This window comes from Rattus rattus, chromosome 8, assembly GCF_011064425.1.
Source record: "Rattus rattus isolate New Zealand chromosome 8, Rrattus_CSIRO_v1, whole genome shotgun sequence".
NCBI lineage: Eukaryota > Metazoa > Chordata > Mammalia > Rodentia > Muridae > Rattus > Rattus rattus.
The window spans coordinates 79847340-79858829 of NC_046161.1; the positions used below are offsets into that span (position 1 = coordinate 79847340).

The 11490-nt window shown below is 42.5% G+C and overlaps 2 pseudogenes; one reads left to right on the forward strand and one right to left on the reverse strand.

Moving 5' to 3' along the window:
- Positions 1–4346: 4346 nt before the first annotated feature.
- LOC116908227 lies at positions 4347–5656 on the reverse strand (annotated as a pseudogene).
- A 1599-nt stretch (positions 5657–7255) lies between these two features.
- Positions 7256–7771, forward strand: LOC116907088 (annotated as a pseudogene).
- Positions 7772–11490: the final 3719 nt, after the last annotated feature.

The following is an 11490-nucleotide window of genomic DNA, read 5'->3' on the forward strand; positions in this document are numbered from 1 at the left end:
CACACTACTACACACTCTTTTTTTTTAATTTTTATTTATTATATATGAGTACACTGTAGCTGTCTTCAGATACACCAGAAGGGCGCATCAGATCTCATTACAGATGGTTGTGAGACACCATGTGGTTGTTGCTGGGAATTGAACTCAGGACCTCTGGAGGAGCAGTCAGTGCTCTTAACTGCTGAGCCATCTCTCCAGCCCTACTAGACACTCTTAATTTTATATTTATATTCAGTGTGTGTGTGTGTGTGTGTGTGTGTGTGTGTGTGTGTGTGTGTGTGTAAACATGATCATATGGTCTATAGGGACTCAGGAGAGAAACTTCTCATCTCAGATTACATCTGAAACCCGAAATAATTCACTTATTTAGATATTTAAAGGGTCCTTTCCATGTGGTTGTTATATATCTCTTGCTCATTGTCTACCTGAAAATTATACTTAGGAAAGACAGGAAAACCCCAATATTGGGTTATAACACCATACACATCAACATACATGTGTAATGTGCACATATGCACACACACAATTTTATTTGAAATAACGTGTGATTTACATAGTTGTGATTTTTTTTAAACAGGGAAAGAACGGGAGCTTAGAGTTAGTCTATAGACTTTGATTCACTGCCATAGATGGCATGGTTTTTATTTTTGTAGGAAAACTTTAAAGATGAAAGAGAAATCTTACTTTGGTAACCTTAAGAATAATTTTGAATGTTTTATGTGTTTCAATAAACACGGCTCAATTACATGTACAGTCTTTGCCTTTAACACTTTCCACAAAAGTTTCTCTGGCAATGAAACCAGCGCTTCAGGGGTAAAACAAAATTATCCTTGCACATTTGATGATTGCGTAGTGATGTGTAGCTAATCACTGTAGCAACGCTTAATATCTACTGTTATATTTTGTCTGTTCTGGAATGAATTACTATGAACTAAAGACAGCTGTCCACATAATTAAACTGTAATGTGACTGATTTTTTTTAGATCTATTTATTTATTATATATACAGTGTTCTGCATATATACAGAAGAGGTCACCAGACCTCATTACAGATGGTTGTGAGCCACCGTGTGGGTCCTGGGAATTGAACACAGGACCTCTGGAAGAGCAGTCACTGCTCTCAACCTCTGAGCCATCTCTCCAGCCCCTGATTTTTTAAAGAATGAGATTAGCTGGGTATTGATATTTTGGGCCTATATGTTTAATTTTCATCAGTATTAAAAAACTCATATACACTTGTGATTTTCCAGAAGCCATTTAATATGGAAAAGTAAGGCAACTCAAAATCCTACAGAAATTATTAATTCTCCAGAGATACTGAGCCACACTGTATGGAGCAGGCTAACTCAAACCTTTCCTTCTATTCACCTTTATAGGTTGCTGATTTATTCTGCTGCTGGAATAATTAATACACTGATTTCTAAAATTTTACTTTCCAAGAGAAAACCGGCTAGAAAGACCACCTTTCTTAGAACAAGGGAGGTTTTTGTGAGAGCTTCCTGTCAACTTGTCACTAAATTGTAGCAAACAGCTCTGCCTTCCCAGAAGCCTCTCCCGTCTCCTCCTGACCACAGTCACTTTACAACAGATCACCAAGAAAGGGACAGCGTGTTCCATGCTTACAGCCAGCCTGCTTGGGGCTCATGGTGTAAACGTAGGGTGGACACCAATTTTGTGAAAGCACAGAGAGCTTTTACCTTCTTTTCTACTTTTCTGAACATTGGTCTTGATCTCCCTTCAGAGGGAGACTGAGAGTAGATAAAAAAAGGAGGCTTTAGGGATTAGGACATTCTCCCCAACGGACAGTGATCACCAGTCACTGGGAAGATGAATAGTGAAGAAAGGGCATTGGAAGACCCAGTGTCAAGAGACACCACTGTTCCCAAGGTAAGAATATTGTCATAGCAACAGAATGGGGATCACTGCTGAATTGGCTAACTTCCCTTCTTAGTGACAATAGGAGAAACACACACACACACACACACACACACACACACAGAGAGAGAGAGACAGAGACAGAGACAGAGAGACAGAGAGACAGAGAGACACAGACAGGCAGGCAGACAGACAGACAGACAGAGACGCAGACAGTCCTTCTGATGTTTGCATCCCACAGAAACCCATTTCTCTCGTGCAGAAGCCTTCTGGAAGGTAAGTCAGAGCCCTGAGAAGCAGAGCAAAGGCTTCCAGAGATTAGAAAACAAAATCAGAGCTAAGAGGAATTTCTTGGCCAATTTTAAGATCCACACATAAAGGAAAGTTCTAGGAAACCACAGATGCTGAATATAAACTTTATGGCAAACCCGGGTCTGTCCCTGAGTCTTGGAGTCTCATATGTCAGAGAACAGATGCAGCAATGGGCTTCCCAGGGCAGAGGCTTCTAGGGGTTCTGAGCTCCCCATGCATAATTATTTCTGTATTGCACAGATACACTATCCAGAGTTTCCTACTGATTAAGCCTTTTAATATATTTCTATGGGAAAGGTTCCTGTGCTGAGATCAAATCTGCCTTGGTCTGTGAGAGGAAAAGAACAAGGGAGCAGCTCTGACTACTGCTGATGAAATTAATTGCCGGCACAGAATTGATCAAAGATTGATAATAAGGATGATTATCCCACTCGTGTTACTGACTTTTTTCCCGTTCTTCACGAATTGTGTGACTGGTTATAGATTCAGTGTGACATTTTAGCCCAGGACCTGATAATCTCTAAAGTCTTTGCTTTTGTATTAAATGAAGATCAGCTCTCACTCTCTCCTGTTCTCTTTTAGCCTCATAAAGCATCTTATCATTTAATAAGTAACAGATATTTTTTCTGGTAAGATATTTTCTTTCATTCCCGAGAGAATTACAATGTTGCAAGTAATTATGGCTAATAATAAGTAAACAGAACTATATGCAAAGATATGGGAGAGAACTTGACAGTGATAAACACACAAATGGGGCTCAACAAACTCATATTTGGGCTAACTGATTGGCACTCGGAACGAATATGTCTAAAAAATATTTTAGAATTTGTTTTTTACAAATGTATTACTGCAGAACACAGTAGGTTAGCAAGGGATAATTGGAGGAAAATATAAGAGAGTAATGTTCTTCTCTAATAGTCAGGGTGATAGAATTCATGGCGGCTTTTGCGGGGGACTGTAAGGGTTTTCCCATGTATCTTTTCTCAATAGCAGAAGGATATTTGAAAGCTTGCTGAGATAAATGCAGTCAGCATCTCTTTTAATCCTCAAAGGATCACATTTTATAGATTGAAAAATTCAAAAGAATAATTTCCCTCTGCCTACTAAAATGCTAGGTGGTAGAGCCCGTGTGGTGAATTTAAAACATTCCCCTTTCCCCTGGAACTGAGCTGACCTGAGTGACTCACCTGTGGCTAACAGAACCCACTGGGAGTGACTCCTGAAACCTGGTCAGAAAAGGTCATGCAGTTTCTACCTTGCTCTTTGTGGTGCTTTTCCTCGTAGAAACCAATGGACTTACGATAAATCGTATCTACTTTAGACCTTTATTCAAGGGAAGCCGCATGTAGGCACACTGGTCAAGAGTTCAGCTTCAGTGATCCATTACGTGAGTGAGGCGGTTACGTCTAACGCTATGGCGCCATCAGGGGCTGTAGCCCCGTGTCTGATTACAGTGACATGAGAGACTTTCGTTTTTGATATTTTATCCTTTTGTAAAAAGTTATTCTCATCATCACACACACACACACACACACACACACACACACACACACACACACACACACACACACACACTGTTTTTTATCCCTTCTTCCTTCTCAATCCACGTCTTGCTTCCACATCTGTTTTGTGTGTGTATGTATAGCTCACAGTATTTAAGCCTGAGTCAGGGATTATTTACATAAATAAGGGCAATGTACCAGTGGATACACAACTGAGGAATGTAACTTCCCCTCTATCAGCCATCATTAGGTGCCTATGCCGCCTCAGGGAGGGTGGGGCCTTTTAAGCCCCGCCCCTATTATCTATGATGAAATGTCAATAGGACCAGTGTTGTCCAGTAGACTTTGCTGCCTTACATGTTAAGAATGGCAGTTTTATGGCATTTTCACATCCTGCAAATCTTTTTTTTTTTATATTTAGTTGTCATCTACAGCCCAGTAAGGCTGAACATTTATTAGACCCATTTAACAGATGAAAAAACTGAAGCGAGAAAAACCAAAGTCAGCCCCAGAAAGACACAGAAGCTGGAGATGGCAGAGCTAGCGGGAAGCCTAGGTTAATGCCAGGTATTCCTGTTGGCCTCTGAACCTAAAGATGTGTGATCCTGAGAGGCCCAACAAGCCGCAGTGATCTATTCTGGTGGCATCTTCTTCGGGTTTAGGACTGGCGGGCATGAGGCACAGCCTGGGTCAGCATCCCGAATGAGATGATGTCAGTGTGCCCTCCACAGAACTGGTTGAGGTTGCCCAGTGTGATGCCCGTACTGGCTTCCACAGCCACCCTGGGGAATTTGGCTTTAAGTGCAGCTACTGTGGGATGCAGCTTCTCAGGCTTGAGGTTGCCAAGCATTACCAGGTCAGCCCCAGCCTCTGCTGCCTGCAAGGCCTCCTTCAGGCTGCTACATTCCGCCTCTTACCTTCAGGGAGATATGGGCTGCCCGAGGGGCCTTCAGCGCTGCCCTGTCTTTTTCCTGCTGCCGGCTGCCACCACCTGGTTGTCTTTCACCGTCACCAACCATTCCTGGTTATAGTGGTGACATGCAGCCCTGCTTAATAGGAGCCCACACTTCTCTACCAGGCGGAACCCCGGTATGGTCTTCCTTGTGCCCGCCATGCGTCCAGTCCAGCCGGTGCTCCTGGCCACATTTACAGCTGTCACTGCCGTGTGCTGGCAATTCCGCTGCGGCAGGCCAAGGTGTTAAGGGCCATCCGTTTCCCCAGCAGCATGTGGTGGGCAGGTCCCCTGACCTCCGCCACGGTGACTACAGGTTCCTCCCTCTCAGAGTCACCAGGACATTAGGCAGTTGAGTGAATATGGCATCAAAGAAAGGTCTCCCTGCCAGAACCCGGGAAGATTTGGCTCACAAGTGCAGCCAGCGTTGGGGCTGACTTTTATGGTAATCAAGGATGCAAAATTGAGGCCCAAGCAGCTCCTCTTTCAGTCAGCTGTTCGCTAGGGCTGCCAGGGTAGTAGGGGCAGCAGGCCTTCGGGGCTCCTGGTGACCTGGTGCAGCCAGCTGGTCCGTGTGTCCACCGTTGTTCAGATCGAATGTTTCCATCCTCCATATCTTACACTCTTCCTGTTCTCTCTTTTGTGATCTTTCATGAGCCTTGTTGTGAGGGAAGGAGCTTCAGAGCCCTATTAAGGGACGAGCAATTAAAGGTCACTTACTCTTAGCACATCGATCAGTTTTTGGGTCAATGCACCAACAATTGCCTGTGGGAAACAAATTTCTCTGATCAGGGCTGAGAATAGCACTCATCTGTGTATATGAATATAAACACTTAGAGGCAAATCTGACATCATTCCAGTTAACAAAATAATAGTCGTAGGTTGGCCCTGTGGGTCTCTGGCATTCAAAGCCAGGGTCTTTGACTAGGTTTACAGTACCAGGTATTCATCCATTCTGTGTAGTGGGCCTCAAATCTAATCTGAAAGTGGCTGGCTCCTTCCACATAAGCTGTCATTGTTGCACTAGCAGGCAAGTCTGGCCTGTTACATTGCTATGCTGGGTGAATTTTCTCCTTCAGCAGTTTCCGAAGCACTTTGAAAGCTCTCATCGGAGGAAACTTCCAGTCCAGTTCCAGCTTGATTTCTCTGTGCACAACAAGTGCATGAAGGACTTCTGTGAGTGCTACCTGGTTGCTGTGTCACAACACCCAGTGTTACAGGCACTCCGTGCATAGTTAAAAACAACCGGAAGAGCTAGCAATAGAACCTGGTTCTGCTGGACTCCAAAACTCACCGAAATGTACACATTTTATGCCTCCTTAAGCATTCGATTCTGTTACTTCATATCAAAAGTCTAGTATGAGAATCATTTGGGTATATGATTATACATTGAGATATCAATTTAGACATGTCTGTGGTGATTTGAGTTTTACAAATGATTTTCTGGATTCCATTGTCTTGAATCTTACCAAATCAGAGAATCAGCATCTTACAAATATAATAATAATAATAATAATAATAATAACAACAACAGCAGCAGCAGCAGCAACAACAACAACAATAATATGTTTTCATTCACTTAGTCAATATTTATTGATCACCACTATATGTTAAACAGATAATAGCTCTGATTAAGGCACAAATATTGTAAATGGGAGCTTAAGCACATTGCTTCTGGTAGAAGGACGGGAGAAAATGAGGGAACACACTCAATACCTTTGATACAATATGAGAAGAGTTCTCCACTAGAAAAAAAAAGTGTAAAGAAGTCTTCTGGAGAGAATTAAAAGCTTGGTTTTCTAGGCAATTAGAGGAAGAAGGGAAGGAGAACAGAAAAGAACACCCTCCCACCCCCACCCCCGGGCTAGTTTGTCAATAGCCCTACCATCAAGTTCTCAATATAAGTCACCTGCTCACCATTAGTGATGGGGAGGAGGCTGGAGAGAAGAGGACGCTGGGTGAGGAGAACAAAGGTAGGCAAGTTAGCGGATAATGTGTCACGAGAGATTCCAAGTTAAAGATTGCTTTCAATCCATCAGACTTATTTCAGATAAAAATGGTTCATCTCCACTTTCTCCTTATAAGAATGGCTCTTACCTTAGGTAATTTTTTTTTTTTTATTTTCAGAGTGAAGCAACAGTTCTGTACATTTCATGATTTCTTTGCTAAAAAGAAGAAAAATAAGCTTTAGGGGAAGAGGTTATTATTCCAGTATTGTTGATCTACGGTTTAAGAATAAGCTAGATATTTCTTTGTCCAAGTAGTGTGACCCTCTAGAAAGGGTTATTGTTAATAACATATTGCTTTTCTTGGGCTAGCCAACATGAGGACTGCACTTTCCCTCAATAGTAACTAATCAAAAAATGAGCACGTGATCCAAGATCAACCAAGCTCTCTTTTAAGAATTGTTGTGATGTTGGGCGGTGGTGTGCTTTAATCTCAGTGCTGGGGAGGCAGAGGTAGGTAGATCTTTCTGAGTTCAAGGCCAGCCTGGTCTACAGAGTGAGTTCCAGAACAGCCAATGCTACACACTACACAGAGAGATCCTTAAAAAAAGAAAAGAGGAGCGCCAGCGCAGCGGCCGCCGTGGGGTGCTGTGCGCAGAGCAGGCGGCCATGTGGAGCCTCCGCGGCCTGCAGCTGGCGGCTGGACATTGTTTTAGGTTATATGAAAGAAATGCTTCCTCGTCTCTAAGGTTAGAAACACTGACTTGAAGAGGATCAATGGATTCTGCACCAAGCCACAGGAAAGTCCCAAAGCTCCAACCCAGTCTTAGAGACACAGGATGCCGCTGCACAAGTCCACAGACTTCAAGAGGAAGATTCTGCTATAGTCAGGCCGCTTCAAGAAGGAGGAAGAGATCCCAGAGACAATCTCATTTGAGATGCTTGACGCTGCAAAGAACAAGATCCGGGTGAAGGTCAGCTATTTAATGATTGCCCTGACAGTGGCAGGATGCATCTATATGGTTATTGAGGGCAAGAAGGCTGCGAAAAGACATGAGTCTTTAACAAGCTTGAACCTAGAAAGGAAAGCCCGTCTGAGAGAGGAGGCAGCTATGAAGACCAAAGCGGACTAGATGTATTTGTGCTGGATTTGGAAAAGCCAGGCATAAGGTTGCAACAAGAAGCCTGCTTTAGAAAGGATGTGATCTGAGACCCACTTTGCAGACATGTGCTTTGCACAGACGTATTCTACTTCCTTATTTCTGCTGTAGAGAAACAAGTAATTTTTCTTAAAGAAAAAAAAGAAAAGAACAAACACACAAAAATAAAACATACTGGTGTGAAGAAGGTTATTTAGTTGAAGTCATGAGCTACAGAGACCATAATCCTAACTGTAAGACGTCAGGAATTATCATCTTCATCATGGACACAGTCAGCCTATATAATAAAACACCAAACCAGACTGGTTCCCTTCTGGAAGCTACCAATTTTTATACTAAATAAAAATTGCCTGGCTTAACCTAGTTTAAGGTGAGTTTTTGCTACTGTTTAACATTCCTGCCTAGTTAAATCTCTTGTGATATATGAGTTCCTAATGATGGGAACGCATTTCAGGATCCATACGATCTACCCTGTCTCTGCCCTCAGTCTGACACCCCCTCATACTTTCTCAGGCAAAGGTGGTTGTTAGGAGCAAAGGCTTTGGCGTCAGACAGGACTGACTGGTACCAGTAACTCTGCCAAGTACAGGCTGTGTCATTCTAAGCTATGCTGTCCTCCAGACACATCTTCTCTGTAAAGTGGGGTCACTGTGGTTCACATCATTAGATTAGTTTTGAGATGATTCAGGTAAGGCATTTAGCTCAGTCCTTAATGGATTTTTAGGATCTAGATAAATATGGTTCATAAACCCTTTCAATATTTCTTCTACAGGTGTTTCTGGACACCAAGAATGTGAAGCGAAGACTTGGAAAGCAGGTATATTCAAGGATGTCATACATACATACATACATACATACATACATACATACATACGAACATATCCGACCCATATATAAATCCTACCAAATTGCATGACTTTATCTATTACGAAGTTAGTGTATGCATGGATATGTATGTGGTATTTGTGTATTCCTGTGTACTGTGTATATGTATATATTTGTATACATGTATGTGTATTTTGGAGGCTTCACTCACCTATGTTTATGAAGGACAGAATCATATATATATGTGTGTGTGTGTGTGTGTGTGTGTGTGTGTGTGTGTGTATGTGTGTGTATGCCTGTGTGTGTGTGTGTGTTATATGGTACATTGATTTATCATTTATTCTGAGGAAGGTGGACACACATCATGGTGCTTGTGGAGAGAACAACAGACAACTTCCTGGAGTCAATTCTCTCCTACCCTAAGGACTGAACTCAGGTCATCACCGTTGTTGGAAAGCCTTTCACCACTGAGCTGTCTTATAGGACAAATAAAAAAATACTCCTTTATTTTATCCTAAATCTGACTGTTAGGATAGATAGATGTGATAAAAGAAAGAGTCTACAATAGCCTAAATTTAATTATAAGGACCACAGGCCTGGGAGACACGAGGCAATAAAGATGATGGTGTTGCCTGTGTGTGCCTCCATTTGTAGCTGAATGTTTGGGACTGGATAAGCAACCTGTCAGGGGCCTTGTCCCTACACAAAAGCGATTCCTCCTGGGAGAGAGGAGTTCTGTTTTTGTTTTCACTTGCGATTTTCCTTTTTCCTTCAAAAACCTTTATCAAATCATTTTTATAGTGTTATTGCAACCCAGAATGTAGTATGGTTTTAAAAACTAAAAGGGTTTATATTAAAGCCTTGTTTTAAGCTTCACCATGACCTACCACTGAGACCACCTCAAACAATCCAGAAAGAAAATCTATCTTTCCATCCATCCTACCAAAACTGCATGACTTTATTAAGAAGTTAGTGTGCATGGATGTGTGTGTGTGGATTTGTTTGTGTGTAGCGTTTATATATATGTATACATGTTGTATACTTGTCTGTGTATATGTGGGGGTTCACTCGCCTATGTGAATGGGGTACAGAATCAACACCCAATATTCTCCACTACCATTTCCACCTTTTGAGAGGGAAGGGCTCACTGAACCCAGCTCAGCAGGGCAGGCTCATGGGTATGAGCCCTCGGGCTCTGCCTGTCTCCCTCTCCCAAGTGCTGGGGTTAATCACAGCCACCATGGCTGACTTCTTACGTGGATACTGAGAATCCGAACTCAGGCCATAAAAGGGGTGTGCTCACTGAGCCACCTCCCCATTCCGAGAAGTGAGGTATTAATGGAGACTTCTGTTTGGACAGTAAAGCACCATGTGTACATAATTATTTGATGCTTGGTCCCATTCTAAAAACTTATACAGAATTACTTGATTGTGTAAATGCCAACACTTTTTGTAACGGTTGCTTCCAAAATCCTTTGAAATAAATGCAGACTGGATCTGATGGTTGATCACAAAGCTGCCACATTAAGATAGCAAATGATGAGGAATTTTACTCTTCTCTATCTTGTATGTATGGTTGAGTAGAAAGGACAATGATGCCGCATGAAGTTTCCAAGATCATCACCATAAGACACAAATTGCCCATACTGTTATGGTGACAAAGAATGTGTTTTTCTCAGAGAGTGATCAGGCCTAAATATCCCAGGAGAGTAGATGCAGGCAAAGCAAAACAAAGTAAATTTGAGCAAAACACCAACCATAGCAGGAACGTATTTGAATTCACCTGTGCATTTATGTCTATGCTTCCAAATATCTTCAGAAATCTTAAATTTACCTCATGCTCTTCAGTTTTCTTCTCTGCCTCTCTAGGAATTCTGTTTTCTCATTCATGAGACATACATCAACTTCTTTTCTGTACTGAACATCACAGAAAACCCAAGCTAGAGAAACAGCTTATCTGGCAATGCAGTGACTGCAAGGGATGTTTGCTTAAGTGGTCCTCATTGCCATGGAGACCATAGAGAGTAGAGTCTGTAAGGACCGTGCAGCCCCGGTGGCAGATGCTGCTGCTGAAGGACATTCTCCAGGAGCTTTTCCCTTTCTGATCTAAGTTTCCAGCCACTTGCTGCTTTCTCATTTGATATGAGGGGCTGGGGCTCTGGTTAGCTTTACCAGTCAACAGCACAGCTTAGAGTCCCTGAGAAGGGAGACTTGGTGGGCTTATCTGTATGGATTTATCTTGATTGCTGATAGACGGGGGACAGCCCAGCCTACTGTGGGCAGCCCCACTTCCAGGTAGGTGGTCAAAGCTACTTAAGCATGGATCTGTGAGTGAGCCAGTAAGCAGTGTTTCTCAATAGTTCCGTTGTACTTCTGTGGCTATGAGTTCCTTGGTAGAAGGACGTGTTGTGTGGAATGGCAAGCCTTCTGGTCCCTTTGTAAGGCCCTGCCCTGCCTTTCCTTCAGTGATGGACTGAGACCGGCAAGCTGAAATAAGTCCTTTCCTCCCCTTAGTTGCTTTTGATCAGAGGATTTTTACCACATCAACAGAGAAGAAACCAGAATTATTCAACTATCCCACTCTATCTCCTTCCCTCTTCAAAGACTTCAGATTCTCAGTTGTTTTCAAACATCAGAGGAAGTAGGTATCACTAGGAAATTCACTGCCCCGCCCCCACCACACACACACACACACACACACACACACACACACACACACACACACCTCACAGACACACACCTCACATCCTTTATTAAAATGTAAAATTATGTGTAATTATGGGGTATGTTGTGATATCTTGATGTATACGCACTCTCTGCAATGATCAAACCAAGTCATTTAATGTAGCCACACCTGTCATTCGTCACTTGTCATCTCTGTGTGAGATGAACCAGAATCTATCATTTAGCTATTGTAAC